This window comes from Mastigoproctus giganteus, chromosome 2, assembly GCF_048544385.1.
Source record: "Mastigoproctus giganteus isolate SK-2022 chromosome 2, ASM4854438v1, whole genome shotgun sequence".
NCBI lineage: Eukaryota > Metazoa > Arthropoda > Arachnida > Uropygi > Thelyphonidae > Mastigoproctus > Mastigoproctus giganteus.
The window spans coordinates 226,813,380-226,836,849 of NC_143576.1; the positions used below are offsets into that span (position 1 = coordinate 226,813,380).

General features: G+C 39.9%; 1 protein-coding gene across 1 annotated transcript in view; it reads right to left on the reverse strand.

Moving 5' to 3' along the window:
* Positions 1 to 8,261, reverse strand: part of LOC150090200 (calpain-A-like) — a 65,300-nt gene extending 57,039 nt beyond the window's left edge. Inside the window, exon 1 of the mRNA XM_090369012.1 lies at positions 8,140 to 8,261. The gene's annotated coding sequence lies outside the window, so the exon portion shown is untranslated. The remainder of the gene's footprint in view (positions 1 to 8,139) is intronic.
* Positions 8,262 to 23,470: the final 15,209 nt, after the last annotated feature.

The window sequence follows — 23,470 nt, forward strand, 5'->3', positions numbered from 1 at the left end:
CTAAATAAATTTAAGGCTGAGCTGGACAGGCATTTGGAATGAACGGAGGGATGAAAAAGGGAGGTTTTTTTGGCTGATGCTGCATGAGCTTGCTTTCTTGCATCATATGCCTCTACTAATGTTAATTCTAAAAAATAAATAAATAAAAATAATGTCATTTTACATCATTTTCTCTGTTCCTGGAAGTGACGTTACTAACCTTTAACGTTTTGTCTGAAAATTACTCTTTTAAATCAAAAAATCGCGTACAAATATTTCCGATTTCCTTTTCTCACTGTGGACTTAATCACATCAACTTCTGAATCACCCTTTGTAATTAAACTCTGAATTAGCCCCGATACCAATGCGCCTTATAACAGTTATCTAACTTTAAGAAATCACTCAGTGATTTTGTTTTGTTATGTTTTGTTTGCAATGATTGCCTGTGAATATAAATTGTTTATCAACAGAGGTTTTTGTGGCTTTGTAATTGTCTGATAATAAATCGTCCTCAGGAGATTTATAAAGATTTTTGCGCAATGCTCAATAAAATTCTGAAAAAAAAAAAAGGAGCATCATCCTTTTTGATGGGGAACAATTCATTTTGCTCTATCTAGACATCAGACGGTTGAAATTCCGAAAGAAAACAAAAATAACGTTTTTTTAACCAGATTCCCTTGTGGGTAACACAGCTGGTGGGATCACCGCCTTCCCCAAACACACCCACACCACGTGGAAAAGGCCTGAGTTAGAATCCTGTCAATGACACTGGGAATTTTTATGGGTCTTTTTCACAACATGCTAAGTGTCGGTCTTAGGGCAAGGTAACATGGTCTTTTCCTCTCGAAAACTAGGATTTTTCGTACAGAAAACAGCAAATCGACTACAGAACGTCTAAAAACCTACGACTACCAGAATTGTGTGGTACTACACTCAGGGAAGTGGAAATTGAAAAAGACCTGGGGTAAATTGTGCAGTCAAATATGAAATTCGCTGAGCATTGCAGACGGGCTGCCAGGGCAGGTGATGGAGGGCAGGTCAATAATATATAGGAAGTTTGCTAGCAGGGACAGGGAGGTGATTATCCCGTTGTACAAGGCAATGGTCAGGCCACACCTAGAATACTGTGTACAGGTCTGCAGGCCTTATTTTAGGAAGGATGTAGAGCTTCTGGAACGAGTACAGAGAAGGGCAACAACATTGGTGAGGAGAACAAAGGGGTGCTCTTACCAAGAAAGGCTTAAGTTCTGCAAAATGCCTGCACAGCGCCTGGAAAGTAGGCACCTGCGAGGTGATCTGATTGAGGTGCATAATGGTTTGAAAAGGTGAATGCTAATGGATTCTTCCTCTTGCTCAGATTAAGAACTTGAGGGGGCATTAATTTAAATTGAGGAAAGACAGTTGTAGAATTGATGTGCGGAAGTTTGTCTTTAGCCAGCGGGTGATTGGTTGGTGGAACAGACTCCTTTCTTTTGTTGTGGAAGTTGATAGCCTAAATAAATTTAAGGCTCAGCTGGACAGGCATTTGGAACGAATGAAGAGGGTGAAATGGGAGGGTTTTTTTTTTTTCGGCTGATGCTGCATAAGCTTGCTTTATTGCATCGTATGCCTCTACTAATGCTAATGCTAATGCTAATTTAATTTCAAACCCCCACCCACGAAGTTCACCTGGATGAAAAACCTCTCATATTTAGGGCCATTGTCATCTGTCCATGTGTTTGTTTGTTATTTGGTTTTTAGGAGCATTAACAACTAAGGCCATATTGCTCCGGGATATGCTGTGGTCATTCCCTGACCTTTCTGCATCCTCCGTATTTGGTGGTGACGGGCTGGAACCCCGGTCTAATCAAAAAGCGTGTGCTACCCACTGCTGTCCTTCCGACCTGGCTACGGAGGCATCTGTCCATGTGTAATATGGCCATAATTTGCTTGAGCTCTCTAGTCGGTTTCCTGTTTTGACGAAAAACCTGAGTTTTCGAGTCGGGGAGGGAACCTTGCTACCCACGCCTGTGACCAACTCAGCCGACTAACTGTGCCACATAATGAAAAGATCATATTAAAATACCTCGTGTCATGGACGGAATTCGAACCCTGGCCTTTGCCACCCGTTGTGGGGCAGACGGTGATTAAAACCACTATGCTACCCATGCGGACAGCTCATACAGATATTAAATCCGCCACCTTTTTTGCTGATCAATTTCCTTGTACGTTTCTATATAAATAAACTTCACTTCCCGTTCAACGTTACTGGTCTTTGCGTTCAAAGATACCATTCCCATTACGCATTGTGTTACAATATGAAGAGGGAATAATTCCGGTGGGCCGGTTTCCAAATCCCAAAATGAGGAGATATTATATGAAGAATGAAGCCAGTTTAGTTGGGATATTCTAGGCCCCTTATACTTTTTAGTCCACCACTAACGGCGTATAACAAAAAATATTTTCTGTTTATCTTCAATTGAAATAGTTCTATGAAATAACGCTACTCTGCTCCAGGTTTTGCTTTCGATCGTCTAGGGACGCTGTTTCCCTCCAATAATGGTCACAGCGCTTGAACTTAGGCTCCTTAGAAACTGTAACAATTGTTCACGTAGTCAATCAAAAAGTAAGTGGCTTCTTAATTACTGTTTATCTTCGTTTCCTACTGTTATTTTAGATTTTAGAAATGTATTATGAGCTGGAATCAGCAACATTCTACGGAAATGTTCCAACACAATTTCAAAATGAGGCGTCCTCGTGCTCCTCTCAATGTATTTCAACTCCCACTCACCCAGGACGCAACCGTTTTTGCAAAATAGCAGCAGGTACAAAGTAGTTTTATTACACAGATATAAAAACTTCCTGCTGCTACAAAATTTGCTAATGGCATCAGAAATCCCACATCACAGTAAACTTCGAACCGGATCCTTCACACCAAAGTAACAGTGACGCATAAACATCCTTGTGGGCAGCACAATTGGTAGAATCGCCGTCCTCCCCACACCAGGTGGACAAGACCTCAGTTCGAATCCTGTCGATGATGTCAGTAATTTTTACGGGCCTTTTTCACAACGTGGCTGAGTTAATCGGTCTCAGGCGAGGTTAGCATGGTTTTTTAGTTCCGTGAAACTCGGTTTTTTCGTCTTAAGGCGATATAGCTTTAATCGCTGGTGCTCCTAAAACCCTTCTACAACAACAACAACAGATCAATAAACTAAGTAGTTAGACTAAGGCGCAGGCTAAGGCGCATTTAGGGTGCTAAGCACTTTATATACATACACTAAGTAGTTAGTTAATTTCGTTTGGAATATATGGTTTTCTCATATAATTTTAAAATTATACCTAAGTTGTTTTTATTCTTTTGTATTTATCTATTTTAATGTGTTGTGTTTCGAGGATGGGGACTTAACTTGGTTGTTCATAATGGATTAATGAAATGTGAAGAACACTAATCGAACCACGTAATTACTTGAAGTGAATTTTATTATGTATAGAAAGCATTAAATAAAGTGAGTTCAACTCCCACGTATTAGAACTACTGTACTTGATAATTGGTGACGTTTCTGGATTCGTTATTGAACCTTGTCATCAGGCCTAAATCAGGAAAGATCTGGCGGCTATAAATGTCATTACTTAACCAGCTACCATATTTATTGGAAATGAAAAAAATTCACGCTGTCCTCTTATATTAGTGATGATAGCAAATATTCAACACGTTTATCTGCTTGAGGAATATCTGCTGGTTCGTCACACCCCTTCGTCACCGATAGAATATTTCTATGCGTCTTTAGATCGAACAAGAACACGCTGATACAAAACCTAGTGAATTGGAACAATATAATTTCCTTTTGATTTTGGTGCTATAAAAATTGGACAAATACAATATAAATCTTTAGTGACTAATAAAAAACACCATATTTTAAATTGTGAGATTATATGTTAATAATGAGAATCGGACTTAAAAGGGCAGAACACAAATTATATGCTTGGATAAATAGAGGATTGAGTGACGAAAGACAGAGAGTGGATACTAATGGTCACAGCTCCTCTTGGACTAATATCCTAGGTGGAATCCCGCAGGCTTCAGTGTTGGGTTCCTTATCGTGTTCAATAGTTAACAACGATATTGGTGAAGGTATATGAAACTTATTGTCCAATTTTGATATAAAGATTGGCAGGGTGGTTAATAGCAGTAATCAAGATGTACTACTGCAAGATCTAGAAAAATTGGGCAGTGGGTTGAGCAGTGCCAATTAAAGTTTAACATTGACAAATGCAAGGTACTGCAGTAATCCCAGAATAACATACCACCTATGTGACACCACACTGAAATTAGTGGAGAACGACAAGACAGTAATTATGAAAACAGACATGAAGTTCTCTGAGCAGTGTAAACTGGCTGCTAGATCAGCTCATGGGGTTTTGTCAATGGTGTCCAGAAATTTTGCCGGCAGGGAAAAGAAGATGATTATTCCGTTGTATAAAACTGCATCCTTAGTAGTGTATACAGGACTGTAATTTTAAGGATGTGGATCTCTTGGAAGAGGTGCAGAGTAACCAGATTTGTAAAGGACACAAAAGGGCCCTTAACAGGGAAGACTTCGGTTCTACAGCTTTACAGCGCTTGGAAACTGGACACTTGCGAGGAGATCTGATTGAGGTGTTAAAGGCGTTGAACGGATTAAGTAAAAGTAAGAAAACGCAAATTATATGCTTCCCTCCTCACACAGGTGACTATCCAGTTTACCTTTGAATTTATTCAAACTGTCAGCCTCAACTACCTGCGAGGGCAACTTGTTCCGGCTATCAACGACTCGCGGGCTAAAAGAAAACTTCCTACAATCTAATCTAAACCTCAACCCCTATAATTTGAATTTATGACCCCTAGTTCTGGAATTCTTTAGAATAGTGAGAATTCCACCTTCATTCATTTTACTAGTCCCTCTCAGATCCTTATAATACTCATTCAGGTCACCTCTGAGGTGCCTGGTTGCTAAACTCTGGAGCCCACATAATTGAAATCTTTCCTCATACGATCGTTCTTCTGCCAATCTCACCATTCAAGTTGCCGTCTTTTGACCCTTTCAAGAAACTCAATATTTTTTTTCAGATGAGGTCTCCGAACTTAGCATTAGCAGAGGCATATGATGAAAGAAAGCAAGTTTCTGCAGCATCAGCCAAAAAAAGAACTTCCCATTTCACTCATCCATTCGCTCCAAAAAAAAAAAAAAAAAAAAAAAATATATATATATATATATATATATATATATATATATATATATATATATATTATATTAAGGTTACCCGTAACTGATTACATAAACCCGTATTTGTGTCTGTAAATTGCGTGTGTTCTCTGGTCGATTTGCCTGTTCTGCTGGACTGAAAAAAAAAACACAGTTTTTGAGTGGAGAAACTTTGCTATCTACGCCTCAGACCGACTAACTCAGACACAGAGTGAAAAAAGCCCACCAAAGTTCCTCGCGTAATCGACGAGATTCGAAACCCGGGCCTTTTCCACCCGGTGTGGGGAGGACGGTGACGATACCAATGTGCTACCCGCGCAGGCCCATTCGCTCCAAACGTTTGTCCAGTTCTTCCTTGAATTTATTTAACCTATCAACTTCCACAACAGCCGATGGAAGTTTGTTCCAACAATCGACCACCCGCTCGCTAAAGGCAAATTTCTGCACATCTATTCTACAACTGTCTTTCCTCAATTTGAATTTATGACCCTCAGTGCGCAATCTGAGCAATATGAAAAATCCCATCAGCTTTGAGCTTGCTCAAACCATTCAAGGCCTTATACACCTCAATCAGATCACCTTGCAGGTGCGATGTGATCTGACGTTGCAGTTTGCAGAACATAAGTCGTTCTTGGTAAGAACAGTCCTTTGTCCCCCCCTCACCAATTTCGTTGCCCTTCTCTGTACTCGTTCCAGTAGCTTTACATCCTTCCTAAAATGAGGCTTCCAGACATGTATGATACTCAAGGTGTGGCCTGATACCATTGTCTTATGCAAGGGGATAATCACCTCCTTATCCCTTCTAGCAAAATTCTTGTATATCATTAACAAGACCCCATGATCTGCTCTGGCACCTGTCTGCACTGCTCAGAAAACTTCATATCTGACTGCACAATTACTTCCAGGTCTTTTTCATTCTCCACTACCCTGAGTGTAGCACCACACAGTTGTTAGATTACTCTGGGGTTATTGCTACCCATATGCAGTACTTTGCATTTGTCAATGTTAAACTGCAGTGTCACCTCTCAGCCCATCTATCCAACTTTTCTATATCCTTTGCAGTAGCGTGCTGTCATTACTGTCATTGACAACTCTGAAAACCTCCGTATCGTCTGCAGACATTAAGCCTGATACAATTTCATCAATATCATTGTTAAATTTAGAAAACAACAATGGGTCCAACACCCAACGTTGGGACACTCCATTCATAACTTTAATCCACGAAGAGCAGTGTCCATTGATTATCACTCTCTGTCTTCTCCTACTCGACCATCCCTTTATCCATATCAGCAACTTGCCCTTAATGCCATACTGCTCCAATTTATATAGCAGTTTTCGACGTGCAACGGTATCAAAAGCTTTCCTGAAGTCCAAGTATATGATATCAAAATTATTTTTTGCATCCAGTTCTTTTGTGACCACATCGTAATATCCAATCAAATTAGTCAGACAAGACTTTCCTTTAACAAACCCATGTTGTGTCTGAACTACTGCAGTCTTATCTAGATGAACCTGCAATGTTTCTTTAACCTGTGCCTCCATTAATTTCCCTGGAACAGAAGTTAAACAGGTCTGTAGTTACCCTTTGAACTCCCTTTATGAATAGGGGATACTTGAACACAGTATTCCAAATGTGGTCTTACAATTGCCTTATAAGTTGCTCATGCACCAACAAATTTAACAACAACAACAATTGCCTTATGCTTTGGGATTATTACCTCCCTATCTCGATAGGATAACATTCGATAAATCATCGATAGGACACCATGGGTTTTCCTGGATGTCTGTTTACACAGTTGAGAAAACTTCATATCTACCCATATTGTAATTCCCAGATTCCCCTCTTCCTCCAACTTTAAATCCAACTCCACCAAGTGTATAATTTATTTGTCGGTTGCCAAATGTAAGACATTACATTTAGCAGCATTAAAAAATAGCTTCCACTTCTCTGACCATCTTTGAAGTCTGTTCAAATCATCCTGAAGGAGCGCTGCCCGGCTCTGATCATTAACGACTCTGCCAATCTTTACGTCATCTACAAATTTTTACATCACGCCTTCTATCCATTAATCACAACCCTCTGCCTTCTGCTCTGCAACCACCCAGCAATCCATCTTAGAATCTTACCAGTAATCCCAACCTATTCAAACTTAAACAGTAACGTCTCATGAGCGACCGAGTGAAATGCTTTGCTAAAACTAAATAAACAATGTCGAAATTATTCGCTAAATCCATGAGCAACTGTATCAAAATAGCCTACCAAGTTTGTTAAGCATGATTTAAGCCATTTTGTGTATCGTTCAGAATGCCATATCTATCTAAATGTCCCTGGATTGCACTCTTAATCAATGCCTCAAAGATTTTTCCTACTACTGAAGTCAGACTAACCGGCTTGTAGTTATCAACTTCACTCTTAGAACTACTTTTATGTATGGGCGATACATTACCACTTGTCCAATCCAAAGATGCCTCACACAGGATCAATACACTCCCCAGCTCTTTCCCTCAAATACTAAACTAATATCACACCATAATACTTAATATTAAACTAATAACAGCGTAAGTTATAGAGATAAGGAGTGCTAAGAGAACTTTCACAAATTATTTGAAGCAACTTTTTAACTTTCTGAACACCACCACTTCGTAATTGTGGCTTTGAACCCGGTACCCATTATTATATAATGAAACACTCCAGTTTAAGTAATAGTATTTATTTTTTAATTAATATTCCTGCAATCCTCCTCCCTCCCCATTAATGCATCTTAACATTTTACTTAAGAAAAAGTGAGTACCCATTCATAATTATGAAATGTTCCCTACTGGCCAATTAGTTTTGCATGTGTATCATCCTAAGGAGATGCCGATGCTTCCTTGAGATAAACACACACACACACACACACTCAATTAAAAACGTATAGAAAATCAAACAACTCACAGTTTTCTCTTTCCCGTCTTCTGACTGTAAAATTCAAGCCCGTTTTCGACTCCTTTGTACACCGAGATTACACTGTGAAGTAGAGTAAATCATTATGTTCATAAAACGCATTTCGCTCTCGATATCATCTCAGTCACGTGCATGTAATATTTCTTCCGCTGTGAAAGTATTGTAACCTCATCAAGTCAGCAATACGTTCCAGTTCAGCCAAAGAACTTGTATGTGATTGGTGCCACAGTTGTTGTTAACCTTGCGGTTGCTAAGGCAATAAGATCAATAGAAACCCGAAGCATTTTACAAACAGAATAAACTTAACTGGTCCTACTTCGTGCCTCGTTCCTGAAATCGATGATGCACAATACAATACACAGGTTATGGCTGTGATTCAATCTATCTGACCTGCCAAATAGATGTGTTAAAAATATTAAGTGTCTTGAGTGCTCCAAGTTGTCCACTGCTTTTTCAGTTTGACTGATTTCTTATTGACATAATTTCAGTTTTTTTTTTAAATGGAAAAAGGGTACCAATGTTCCCTGTTACTCTTTTCCATCAACCTCTCGACAGGCAGATAATGTACATAAATTTAAAAAATTAATCGTTCCATTGCTCACGCACACTGTTTGGCCCTCTTGGGTAACATGGAATAATCACCGTCTCCACACATTGGGTGGAAAAGACCTGAGTTGGAATTTTTTTGGGCCCTTTTCACAACGTGGCTGAGTTAGTCGGTTTAAGGTAAGAATAGCATGGTTGTAATGCCCTGAAACGACTTTTTCGTCCAGCAAATCGCAAATCGACGATAGAATTTACAGACATATTATATACTGCTCAATACGTTCTAGTTTACTGCTGCGCCTAAAACCCTACAACAACCAACCAAGCACATTCCCCCAAGAAGGGAAGCGTGCGTGTTAATACTAATTAATAAGTAATCTACCTAAAAGTATTGGCAGCACTTGGCAACCGTAATAAATTTAAGGACGAGACCTTTTTTACGACTAAAAGAACTTTTGATCGTCTGAACAAAACATTTTAGTAGGTCAGATACACTGTGATCATTATCACCTAGTGGTTCCTTTATCTGCAAATTCCTAACGCATGAGTCATCACCGCTGATAATCAAATCAAGGGAACTACCCCCTCTGGTTGCCCCTCGAAAATGTTGCTGTAGAAAACAATCATCCAATAAAACCACAAAAGTCTTGCTAGTGTGCGGAGTGACCAATCCACAAGTTCCAATCAATATCTAGAAAATTAAAATTCCCCATTATAAGACATTCTGATTTACTGGCCCACTCTATTTCTCTGTATAATTGTTCATTGTACTCATCAGATTCATTAGGACTAAAACACACTCCTACTCTCATTTTCCCTTTCCCAGTGTTTATGTCACACCAAACAGACTCAACATTGCACTGTCCACCCACGTCAACTAGATGCACTTCCTTAGATCTTATAACTAACAGCATAACCCCTCCTTCCTTCCTACCCTGTCTGTACCTCCTGTACACATTGTACACCCCAAATTCCAATTCTGCACTGCTTATATCTGTGTGACACCACGTCTCTGATATCCCAACAATATTTGCCTTTGATGCCTTGATCAGCACTTCAAATTCATCAAATTTATTTCCTGTACTTCTAGCATTAGTGTACGTGCAAGTATACATGCACTTGTTCTTACTCTTAGTTACTCTAACACAGGCCATGTAATTACTTGTTCCATGATGACTGCTAGCAGCTCTTGATACCCCCAGCAACTTTCTCTCTAGGCTGCTGCATTCAAAGCATAAAGCACAAGCCTTCTTAAATCTATGGAATAAACCACTGTGATTTCAGTGTCTCCCACACTCGTAACAAAATGAATTAGGATTTATAGCACACTTCCGATGCTTTATGGGAAACAATCGATATCTGTAGGACACTAGAAAGTGCACAACAAGCAGTAAGGTAGACAGCCAAATATGGCACGTGGATTCTTTAACCAAGCAGACAATTCCTTGACAAGTGGTTGATTGACATTTAACGTTACATTAACCAAAAGCTGCACATTTGATAATCTCAGAGATATCTTTGAGAGTTTTTTTAAGAAATCACAAATGTGTTTTTATTCAAAAAAAAAATGGTTGGTGATGAAATAATTTTGTAAAGATATAAAAATTGCGCAAATTTGTCAGATGATGGTGGTTCCTTTGATTAAATCAATCAATATCCGTTTATTACATCAGATCAATATAGAGTGCTTGAAACAGAATAGGCGATAGTTACAAAAACACAGGTTGGGTGAGAGAGAGATATTTTATTGAAGTATATAAGTACAATTCCTGCAAATAATACAAAAGCACCAGCAAGAGCTCTAAAAGAATGACCTCTATGAACAATGACAAGAGTGGCGAACATTATACGAGCATTTGCTAACTAACCACTAAATAATGAATATGCGCTGATAATCAAAGTTAACTAACAGCACATAGACTTACACTGTCATAGGCAGAAAGACTGGACGGTGGTTTTTTTTTTATTTTTTTATTTTTTTCTTCCTTGTCTTTTTTTTTTTTTTTTTTTTTTTTTTGCTTTTATGCTTGTCTTTGCATACTCAGCCAGGAGTTTCTTATGGTAATTGGACTAGTTAAATCAATTTTACTGATAGTCATTAGGGTGGGCTTAATTCTAATTCATCTTCGAGGAATTTTCCATCCTGTGAGGATCTACAGGTCCCGATAATAAACATACGTCAACGTTATATAGTTTGAAGAGAACTAAATTGTCAGGGAAACACGAAATTCCGTATAATCAAGGCACATATAAGGCATTCCGTATAATCGCAGATCAATTACAATCGATCATGCCTTGACTGGAACTAATTAGTTCAAAGTTATGTCCAGAGCCGAAACCAATATTTTTGAAGAAACCTTTTTGAATCTACAAAGAACCAGATAGAGAAGACATACAATAGTAGTAGTAAGGTGTAAGGTGTAAGGTGTATTTAGTGTCAGACGGCACCAGGGGTTTCCCCCATCTCCGCGTAGTTTTCATTGTGGGTGTACCAGTTCACTGGAAATGCCAGAGATTTAAAAGTGTATGGATATTGTATATGTGTAGTGCCGTGTACCGTTGTTCATCTGGTCGTTTAGCCGCTGGACCCCTGCTGAGGCCCAACGTTGCCCCACCTTTGCCCCGTGGAGGCAGACCAGGAACCCAGTAGACTTAAGTTACTCTGGCAGGTCCTGCCACCTAATTTCCTGAGATTTCAGTGGCTAGGACCTAAAAAAAAAAAAATTTAATAAATAAATAAATAAATAAAATAAAATAAAATAATAAAAAAAAAAAAATAATAAAAAAAAATAAAAAAAAAAAATAAATAAATAAAATAAAATAAAAATAAAAAATAAAATAAATAAAGAAATAAAATAATAATAAAAGGATAAATAAATAAAATGATAAGAAAAAAAAAAAAAAAATGTATTTATATTGCATGCATATATGCATGTATACAAGCACATATATGCACACACAACGTGCATACATGTGCCAACGTTAATCGTGGGGTTGACGTCACTTGAGTTGGGTGCATATATGTGTACATACAAGTACATATATACACACATGCACATATGTACACACAACGTGCATACACATACCAACGTCAATCGTGGGGTTGACGTCGCTTGAGTTGGGCCAGAACGTGGGTGAAGATATTTTGGATGTATTTAAATTTAGGTGTGTGGGACTTCGCTAGCGTGAAGATAGAGAGGGGGGGAAGGCTGAAGACTGGGGGGAGAAAGACAGAAATATGGAGCCAATAGGGAAGACAGCCCCAAGTTTAGTGTGGCATGCCCATGCCCCACCAGAGTGGAAATGAGGGGGGGGCGACGAGAGAATCGTCTCCCCAGGGGAGTAGGGTTTAAAGGTGAAGGGGGCTAGGGTGCCCTCTTCAGGCTGCCGTGAGGCTTTGGGAGCTAAGCTGCAGTTTGTTGTTTGTTGTCTCTATTCTTGTCCACTTGATTCAGATTGGGACACTCATGAGGCAATCCCTGTCCCCCTTTTTTTTTTTTTTTTTTTTTTTTCTCCTCCGTTGATTCTCTTTTCTTCTTCTTTTTTTCCTTCTTTTCTTTATTCCTTTCTTTTCCATTCATTTTCTTTTCTTCCACAGTTTTCTTTTCCAGGAATTGTCTCTGTCTTATGCGATTTATGTTACTGTACTATCAGTCTCGATGTATGGCAATTAACACCCTTCTCCTTGTGAAGAGGTCCTGTGCATACTGGGAGAACGCTCGGTACTCCTCTTCCGTGTCAATGAAGTGATGTCCAAGTCCTTTGGGGAGGTAATGGATTTTCGTGATGAGGGTGCATCTGAGGTCTTCGTATTGTGGGCAGTCGTAAAGCAGGTGGTCCCAGCTTTCGACCTCCCCGCACGTGCAATTTGGGTCATCGACGAGGCAGAAGCTGAACAGTTTCTGGTTGAAGGGTCCATGTCCTGTGAGTAACGAGGTCAGGTGCAAGCCCGGGAAGAACCAACCCGGTTGCCTTGGGTATATTTTGTTCAGTTCTGGAAAGAATTTACGAGTGATCTCGCCCTTTGTCGTCTCTGTCCATCTTTGCTGCCACTCCTGAAGGAGGTAGGTCTGCAGTCGGGCTCTTTCCGTTTTTTGACTGCTTGCTGGGTTGATTGTGAAGTCCTGATGATTTGCGGCCACTCCCTTTGAGTGCAAGTAGAGCAGTCCTGCTTTCACAGCTTCTAAATCCAGGGGTAGCGCGCCAGCAAGCACCTGCAGTGCAGGTGTGCTTACCGTGCGGCAAGCTCGTGTGGTTGTCAATAGGATGGTCCTATGTGTCATATCCAGGATTTTCTTGTTGGACAATAGTAGTAGTAGTGGCAGTGGCGTGTAATGCAAGAAAGCAAGTGTATGAGCTTACGCAGCATCAGTGGAAGTTTGTTCCAACAATTAACCACCCGCTGGCTAAAGGCTAATTTCCGCACATCTATTCTACATCTGTCTTTTCTTAATTTGAATTTATGCCCCCTTAGGTTCGTAATCTGAACAAGTGGAAGGATCCCATCAGAATTCGGCGTGCTCAACCCATTCAATGCCTTATATACCTCGATCAGATCACCGCGCAGGTGCCTAGTCTCCAGCCACTGCAATTTGCAGAACTTAAGCCTCTCTTGGTAAGAGGATCCCTTCATTCCCCTCACCAATCTTGTTCCCCTTCTCTGTACACGCTCAAGTAAATCTACATCCTTCCTAAAATGAGGCTAGCAAAATTCCTATATATCATTGACAAAACCCCATGACCTGCCCTGGCAGCCTGTCTGCATTGCTCAGAAAACATATCTGACTACACAATTACTCCCAGGTCTTTTTCATTTTCTACCACCTTAAGTGTAGTACCACACAGTTGGTACATTTCTCTGGGGTTACTTCTACCCATATGCAGTACTTTGCATTTGTCAAGGTTAAACTTCAGTTGCCACTTCTTAGCCCATCTGCCCAAATTATCCAGATCCTGTTGCAGTAGCACACTGCCATTACTGTCATTAACAACCCTGCCAACCTTTGTATCATTTGTAAACTTCGACACTAAGCCTGATATACCTTCATCAATATCATTGATAAATATACAAAACAACAGAGGACCCAACACCGAACCCTGTGGCACCCCAATAATAACATTAGTCCACGAAGAGCAGCACCCGTTGATTACCACCCTCTGTCTTCTCCCACTCAACCATCCATTGCAGAACTTAAGCCTCTCTTGGTAAGAGGATCCCTTCATTACATCCTTCTACTTCTACATCTACATCCTTCCTAAAATGAGGCCTCATTTTAGGAGGCCTCATTTTAGAATAATTCAGCATGTTCCATTCCACTAATTAAATTAGTGGAATGGAACATGCTGCAGCTGTTGTTTTTGAGATCAACTTGCTCTGATGTAAATTTATTGGCCAAATAGTTGCAATGATTCAGAGCCATTAGAGTACGTCTCATGGGTTTTGTTCCTCTCTGGTTGGGGCCTAAACAGGATTACGGAAAGTACAAAAAAAAAGAAAAAACTGTCATATTAGGACCACCACAAAAGCTCTTTTACACATGTATAAAGTCCATAAATTGTGCGTGTTATCTGGTCACTTTGTTCACTTTGCTAGATGGACAAATCCAACTTTTTTCAGGATAAAAAACCTTGATCTCTGCGCCTGAGACAGACTAACTCAGCCAAGGAGTGAAAACAACCCATAAAAGTTCCTCGCGTCATTGACGGAATTCGAACTTGGGTCTTTTCTAGCCGGTGATTATAACCCCTGCATGGAGAGTACAAAAAGTACAAAAGAATTTTACTAAAGCACCTGCGTTATGAAAGAAAGGATTGCATGACTCACGTAGTTATACCGAATGGTGTCATCGCTTTGGTTTGTTAACTTTACAAGAACGATATGGTTTCTTAGATGGGGTGGCCAAATAGTTTTCACTTGATATTTGAAGCAAAATTCGCAGATGATCGTTCGTTGGCCTAGATCGAAACTTGTTCTTAATACGGTTCATTTTTGAAAACGTTGATTCACATATATATGTTGATCCGAAGATTGTACATAATTGAGTACAGTTTCCTTATTTCAGGATACTTTTCATGTTGCACATATTTTCTCCAAAACTGTTGCAAATCACTCAATACATTCATTTTTTTCTTTCAAAGCAAAATCTTGAAAATCGTTCATTTCTAATTGCAGTGCAGTTTTATTACTTTTAAACCATTTTGTTGCCTCAGTAGTCCATTCCCCATTTCGTTCAAGTAAAAATGTATATATGAGGAGTTGTGTTAATTTTCCTATTTTATTTTTTTTAAATCTGCAAACCTCATCATTTAAATCAGAGGAAAATATGAGTTTCTTACGAAATGATTGTACAACTGACAGCAGTTGAGAAATAATAGAAAAATTCGCTATAAAGAAGTTCGTAATGGTCCTACTGTATATTTAAATTAATGATTTAGGTTCATTTACCTGGCGGTCCGCAAAAAAAAAAAAAAAAAAAACGTGTGACCTTCTTCATTGACTATCTCGGCCATTATGTGAAGAAAAGAAAGGGACTCGAACCTAGACATTTACTGTACATTGGCTTCATAGGCAATACTATATCAATGTGTTATATCTAAATAAAAAGAAGTCATGTTCATTGGCCCATATGTATGCTAAGCAGGCTGATAAACCCACCATGCCTCACAGAAAAAAATTGTATGTGCCGAGCACGCATAGCGCAAGTTAAGTGAAACTTCTTTAGGCGAGTATTTATTATGAATGACGCTTGCGACGAATCTGGAGCGTCGAAGATATGAGATGTTCCGTTACCAAATCTAGTTTCGGCAAGTGCTGTGGCATCGGATGATGATATTTAAAATCATTTGACTTCGTTACTGCCCGACCTATTTGGCCCTAGAACAAGTTATCAGCGAACAACCCTACGCTCTGTTAAAATTACAACCGTTGCTCAAGAAACAGCGATCATCTCATTCTTAAATCTGGCCCTAGCCACTGAAATCCCAGGAAAGTAGGTGGCAGGACCCGCCAGAGTACTCTAGCTACAGTGGTACACCCGATCAGCCTCCCCGTGGCATGGTGTGGTAACGTCGGGTCCCACTAGGGGCTCGGCGGCTAATAGACCGGAGGAACAAAGGGCACAACACAATATACAGCACATGACCCCCACACACTTCAAATCTCTGGCCCCGATACAATGTACACCCGCGGAGATGGGAGAAATCCCAGGAGCCGTTAGACACTAACATACCTTATACCTTATACCTTATATCATTTGACTTCGATAGAGCCGGAATCACTTTGTTCATGAGAGAGCCACGAGCTGTTACAGGCCGATATTTGACTTACATCCTCGTGTTGAATCCCTGGGGGGGGGGGTGACCGGTGGGAGTTTTACTTCCGGTGGAATAAAATCTCCCACGTTGAAAAAATAGTAATTTTTATTTTATAAAACACCAATTCAATAAATTTATGTCAAATAAATATAACAGGAAAAATCAAATCAACTAATGTGGTACTTGTTAGGTGGTACACGGCAAAAATAAATCACTAAAATTCAGAAGACACGAAATTTTCAAAATAATTAAATGGGCAATATTTCTGGTGGCACAAATTGTAACTAAAAGCCACTATTTAAAGTGTCTGCATTTTTTTTTTTTTTTTATGGTTTTCAGGTTCCCTTTATTTTCACAAGAACCATCTCTTGGTAGTGTTTCACACAAACGGTCTACATGTGACTAATTCTTTATTTGTACATCGCAAATAGCCGACCGGGTTAGCCGGGTGGGTAAAGTGCCTACCTGGCAACCCAAAGGTCGCGGGTTCGATTCCCGCCTCGGGCTTGGATCAAAGTACTGCAAAAACCTTGGGAGGTGCATTATGGCCACAGAAGCCTATGCGCCAACAACTACCAAAAAAAAAAAAAAAACATCGCAAACAAGGTTGCAGAACGCACCTGAATTGGTTCCTGACAAATGCTTTGCAGCTCACATCTGGTGAGTATGGACTTGGCACACCCAGGGTTCTGAGCTGGATATCATCATTTTTCTTGGTGATTTTCCCCCCCTCTCTCTCTCTCTCTCGGGGTAATTCAGAAAAAAAAATTTTTTTGGCTGGTGCAGCATAAGCCTGAGGCTTCCTTGCACCATATGGCTAATAATAATAATAATTGTGATTATAAAGTGTCCGCAGCTTTCAGGATAGTCTGCAGTCATTAATTCATCGTCGGCAGTTTCGCTTTATGGTTTTCACATTCCCTTTATTTGTTTTTTTAAACACCAAGCATCTACTTGTGCCAAATTCTTCCTTTGTATACCACAAACAAGACGTTTATATGTGCATCAGGGGCGGCTCGTTAGTAGGCACTGTGGCACTAACTGCAGCACCCCCAGCTTTTTAAATCTAAATATGCAGTCAACAGAGTTATATGAAATTTTGTGAAGAACAATGCAACGCAAAGAATATTTTTGTTAACAGGTCCCACATATAGTATACTCTGGGCCGTTTTAACGCATGGGCGCACTCGGCGGACTCCAGGAGCCTTGGCGTACTGGGCGTCTCACTTAGTGTACTCACCTCTATTTCCAACAATCATTTCAATAATAAACGAATAAAAACACGAGATCGTTTTCAACTTTGAAGTTTAACCATAGGTGGAACTGTGTGCTACACAGTTCCACATTTTGTTCCCAGGTTGGTGAGTCAATTCCTAGTTGGCAGGTCGCAAATACGCATTTTTTAGAAGTAATGAAACTAGTCAAAGGAACTGCGCAGCGAGCAGTGCTGATTTGAACAGTGAACCAAACTTGAATGAAACAGTTATTAATCTATTTTCAACAAATAAAAACCGAAGAATGGATTTTATTTTTAAATAAAATTTCGAGATTACACAAGTCTGATAAAGGTACGTGTCCAGTTAATGTTTTGTAGTATTTTTATTATTATTATTATTACCATCTATGTCTACATGTCTTATAACCAAGGAAATTTAATGTAACTTTAAGAAGCAGCACTCCCATACATCAGAGTCACGAGCCGCCACTGATATGCATCTCTACTATAATATCGAAAGATTGCATGAAGATAAGTTCAGAGGGCCCGAATTAGTTATCGGAAAAATTAATAAATGAAGTGATTGATACACATGCAAAGAAGAATAAGATTATTACAATACAGTACTTGTATGTTTGATTATAATTTGTATAATTTTTTTTTTTTTTTTTTTGCAAATTTTAATCAGTGATTTTTATATAATTAAATTGTGATTATTATCAGTAATGTGGTTTTTGTGAACTGATTATTAGTATCTAGATGTTAAATTATAAATATTTCTTTTGTTTCCTATTTTGTTTTCTCATATTCGATTATTATAACATTCATAAATATGCATAATCTGTATATTTATATTTATGCATAAATATAAATATACAGATTTGTTTGTAACAATACTTTTGTAACATTGCAAATAATAAATAATAATTTAAAAAATATTCTACAAGTATCGCCCGAAGTTTACATTCTCCCCCCCCGGTCCAAACGCTCTGAATTTAACACTGCATCCTCATTCGGAAATGCTGTTTGAAGAAGAGCTTGATCTCAACCTGCTACAATCTGAAATCCATGACATAGTTTATGCTTCAACTCGATAGCATAATGTTTGCATAAATATGAAAAAATATGTATCTCACAAAAAGCTAAATTCCAATCAATGCCTCTAAAAAAGCATCCAAAGCAAGGCAACGCTCAATAATTGCAGCTATACTAATATAAGCTTGCAGGAACACTTTTTTGTCACCACTGTGGACATAGCATAGTATATGGTCCCCAGGCACCATTAAACATGTTTAGAACCAATAAAATCAAAGTATTCATGAGTTAGCATTACCATTAGCATTAGTAGAGGCTTTTGATGCAAGAAAGCAAGCTTATGCAGCATCAGCCAAAAAAAAAAAAAAACTTCCACTTCACCCCTCTATTCGTTCGAAATACCTGTCCAGCTGAGCCTTAAACTTATTTAGGCTATCAACTTCGACGACAAGGGATGGAAGTTGTTCCACCAACAACCCACCCACTGGCTAAAGGCAAATTTCCGCACGTCTATCCTACATCTGTCTTTCCTCAATTTGAATTTATGCCCTCTTAGGTGATTATTCTGAGCAATTTTAAAGTAAGCAAGGTTCCCTCCCCCACTCGAAAACTCAGGTTTTTCGTCAAAACAGGAAACCGACTAGAGAACTCAAGCAAATTATGGCCAAATTACATATGGACAGATGACAATGGCCCTAAATATGACAGGATTTTCATCCAGGTAAGCTTCGTGGGTGGGGGTTTGAAATTAAATTAGCATTAGCATTAGCATTAGTAGAGGCATACGATGCAGGAAAGCAAGCTTATGCAGCATCAGCCAAAAAAAAAAAAAAAAAAAAACCCACCCACTTTCACCCCTCCATTCGTTCCAAATGCCTGTGCAACTCACCCTTAAATTTATTTAGGCTATCAACTTCCACAACAAAAGATGAAAGTCTGTTCCATCAATCAACTACCCGCTGGCTAAAGACAAACTTCCACACATCTATCCTACATCTGTCTTTCCTCAGTTTGAATCTATGCCTCCTCGGGTTCTTAATCTGAGCAAGAGGAAGAATCCCATCAGCATTGAGCATGCTCAAACCATTCAAGGCTTTATACACTTCTATCAGATCACCTCGCTAGTGCCTAGTCTCCAGACACTGTAATTTGCAAAACTCAAGCCTTTCTTCGTAAGAGCACCCCTTTGTTCCATTCACTAATCTTGTTGCCCTTCTCTGTACTCGTTCCAGCATCTCTACATCCTTCTTGAAATGAGGCCTCCAGACTTGTATACAGTACTCTAGGTGTGGCCTGACCATTGCCTTATACAAGGGAATAATCACCTCCTTATCCCTGCTAGAAAAATTCCTGTATATCATTGACAATACACCATCAGCTACTCTTGCCGCCTGTCTGCACTGCTCAGAGAACTTCATATCTGCCTGCACAATTACCCCCAGGTCCTTTTCATTCTCTACCACTGTCAATGTAGTACCACAGAGTTCATACGTTGCTCTGGGGTTGCTGTTTCCCATATGTAGTACTTTATAGGGTCAGTAGTGTCCTTGACAACCCTGCCAACCTTTGTATCGTCTGCAAACTTGGACATTAAGCTTGACATACCATCATCAATATCATTTATAAACACAGAAAACAATAATGGACCCAACACTGAGCCCTGAGGGACTCAACTAATAACATTAGTCCACGATGAGCAGTGTCCATTGATTACCACTCTCTGTCTTCTCCCCCTCAACCACCCCTTTATCCATTGCAGCAATTTGCCTCCAATGCCACACTGCTCCAATTTATGCAGCAGTCTTCCATGTGCAACAGTATCAAAAGCCTTTCTAAGATCCAAGTATATAATATCAAAGTTATTCCGTGCATCCAGTTCTTTTGTAACTGCATCATAGTATCCAATCAAATTGGTCAGGCAAGACTTCCCCTTAAGAAAACCATGCTGTGTCCGAGCTACAACTGAAGTCTTGTCTAGATGATCCTGCAGTGCTTCTTTAACCAGTGCCTCCATTAATTTTCCGGGAACAGAAGTTAAACTCACAGGTCTATAATTACTTGTGTCAGACTTTGATCCTCCCTTGTGAATTGGGGTCACATTTGCACATCTCCAGTCCATGGGTACCTCCCGAGTCCAAGGAAGCTCTCATAATTATGGCTAAGGGTTTGCTTACTTCCTTTGCTGCCTCCTTTAATATATCTGGATAGATCCCATCCACCCCAGGTGCCTTTCTTGTATTTATCTTAAACAATTTCTCCTCCACTTTACTCTCAGTTATTACAAGATTCTCTAGCTTACTGCCAGAGTTGAATACATCTCTGGCATTCCCCTCGCTGAATAACTCCTCGTGTGTGAACATCAATGCAAAATATTCATTTGGTTTGTTGGCTACCTGAGCAGGGTCATCAACAGTTGACCCATCGATATCAAGTGAACTAATCTGATTCATCCCCTTCCTTCTAGCGTTTACATAAGTAAAGAACTCTTTGCTGTTTTTCTTTGCATCCCTTGCCAAAGATTTCTCGTAGTCTGCCTTCGCCTGCCTAACCACCTTTGTAACTTGGTTACAGATCAACTTGTATCTATCATAGGCTTCTGTGTCACGTGTTAATTTGTAAGTATCCCATGCATTTTTCTTCTCTGCCATATGCCTCATTAGTTCATCTGACATCCATTTTGGCCTAAACCTTGAACAATATTTCTTAGTTGGTATGTAAAGCCTAGTAGCTTCCAAGATAAGTTCTTTGAATGCTTCCCATTTTGAATTTGCTGTTGGCAATATCATCAGTTGATCCCACTGTATAGAATTTAAATACTGTCTCAGTCCATTGTAGTCGCCTTTACGAAAGCAATACCCCTTCCCTTTACCCCTAATGGTAGTTACCTCTTTGAGTAAATCCCACTTCAGTACACTGTGATCTCTGCCACCTAGTGGTTCCTTTATCTGCAGATTTTTAATGCATGAAGAATCACTACTAATAATCAAATCAAGAGTATTACTCCCTCTAGTTGCCTCCCGAACATGCTGATGTAGAAAACAATCATCCAATAAATCTACAAAAGCCTTGCTAGTGTGTGAGTGACCAGCCCCCAAATTCCAGTCAATATCTGGGAAATTAAAATCCCCCATTATAAGACGCTCTGATTTACTGGCCCACTCTATTTCCCTGTACAATTTCTTATTATACTCATCAGAGTCATTAGGCCTATAGCACACTCCTACTCTCAATTTTGATCTCCCAATGCTTATGTCACACCAAACTGACTCTACACTGCACTGTCCAGCGATGTCGACTGGCTTCACTTCCTTGGATTTTATGTGTTTCTTAACTAATAGCATAACCCCTCCCCCCTTCCTATCCTGTCTATCCTTTCTGTAGACGTTGTACTCCCCAAATTCCAGTTCTGCATTCCTTATATCTGTGTGACACCACGTCTCTGATATCCCAACAATATCTGCCTTTGATGACTGACCTGGTCTTGGCGCATTATAGCCTTAGTAGCTAATGCGCCAATAAAATCAAAACCAAAACCAAACCAAAAGCCTTTGATGTTTTGAGCAATACCTCAAATTCATCAAATTTATTTACTCAACTCCTAGCATTGGTGTACACGCAAGTATACCTGCACCTGTTTCTATTCTTAGCTACCCTAACACAACCTATGTGTTTACTTGTACCGCAATGACTCCCAGCAGTCTCTGAAATATCCTGCATCTTGTTTTTCAGGCTTCTGCTCATTCCAATAGAAGCAGTGCAAGAATCACTTTCACCTCTGCCAGTGGCTATTGTTAATCTATTAGTCTTTGTATCCCCCAAGCTAGCAGTTTTCCGACCCACCTAACACTGCCTTGATAGTTGTTGATGCAGAACCAGTGTATTGCGTTAATTTGTCCTGAGTGTATAACGAAATCTAGTCACGTTCCTTCTCCTACAAATCCCAGAAGAAGCGATTCCGCTGGGGCCTCGATCGACAACCCTTATCAGGCCCGATCCACTGGTCTCCAACAGCCCTCTTCAGAAAGCAAGAACGAACAGTCTTCTTCCCAGGGAAAAAAAATCATTCTCAATCACAGGAAAAGACAACTGATGAATATCATCCCGCCACTCAGGAAAAATGAACTGCACCCCCCCACACACATAGGATCAATACCGAGCCATTCAAGGAACAAACGTTGGGAGCGAATAAGAGTTTTCAACGCAATGAACGATTTTTCCTCCTTGGAAAAGCAGCGTCTGAACTCCAAACCTCCTCTTACCCTTCCTCACATCAATCACAGAAGGACAGCACCACCAATTCTCTCCCGTCTCAGGAACAAAACTATTCCGTCCAAGTCTCAGAAGTAAGCCGATATTCTACATTTGCAGATGTCCTTAAATCTAATCACTCAACCGTCCGGACACCTTGGAAGAATGCCCCCAGATTACGGATCAGGCTGCACGCACCGGAGGAAGAGGAGCAACCAATTCCCGGCCTGCAAAGTCTACAATCTGAGGCACCGGACCATCTCTATCAACCAAATCGCACTCCGAAATTTCTGAATCACAGCAAATCATCCCAACATTATTCATCTCATCGCCACATCGAAGAAACAACCAAATCAGGACACCCAAAATTTCCTAAGAAGATGACACCTTGCAAACGGAAGCAGAAATGCACAAAAAACCAAGTAGCTGCACCAGAAAAGCAAAACTACAACATGAAGCCCACAGTCGGAACTGCTAACTCAACGAAAATACATGCGATTCTGCTGGAAATCTCTTCACATTAAAAATCAATTTTTGTCTCCAGGCTTTCTCCACAGACAATTGTTGAACAGATGTGGTCTTATTTGAATGAAGACAGGTATAGACACAGAAGTTACCAGGCTCACGACCAAACAACCATAAAAAAGGTAAAAGGTAAACTGCAGCCATTAGCCTCTGCAGGATGGAAACCTCCTCAACAATTCACGTTGAGGGAAATGGACCATAATCTGCCACGCTGGTCCATTGCGGGTTGCCAGATCGACCGTATTTAGCAGTCAGGGCTTGAACCCCGGTCTACTCAAGGAGCGTGTGCTACTGCACTCCCGCTCGTGACCACTCGGCTACGGAAACCGCCAAACCATACTATGCATCATTCAAAATCACTACAGCAGAATCTAACTACAAACTACTCAGCCTTGCATCATTTTGGCATGCAGGTCACTAGTGAAACACTTCTACACT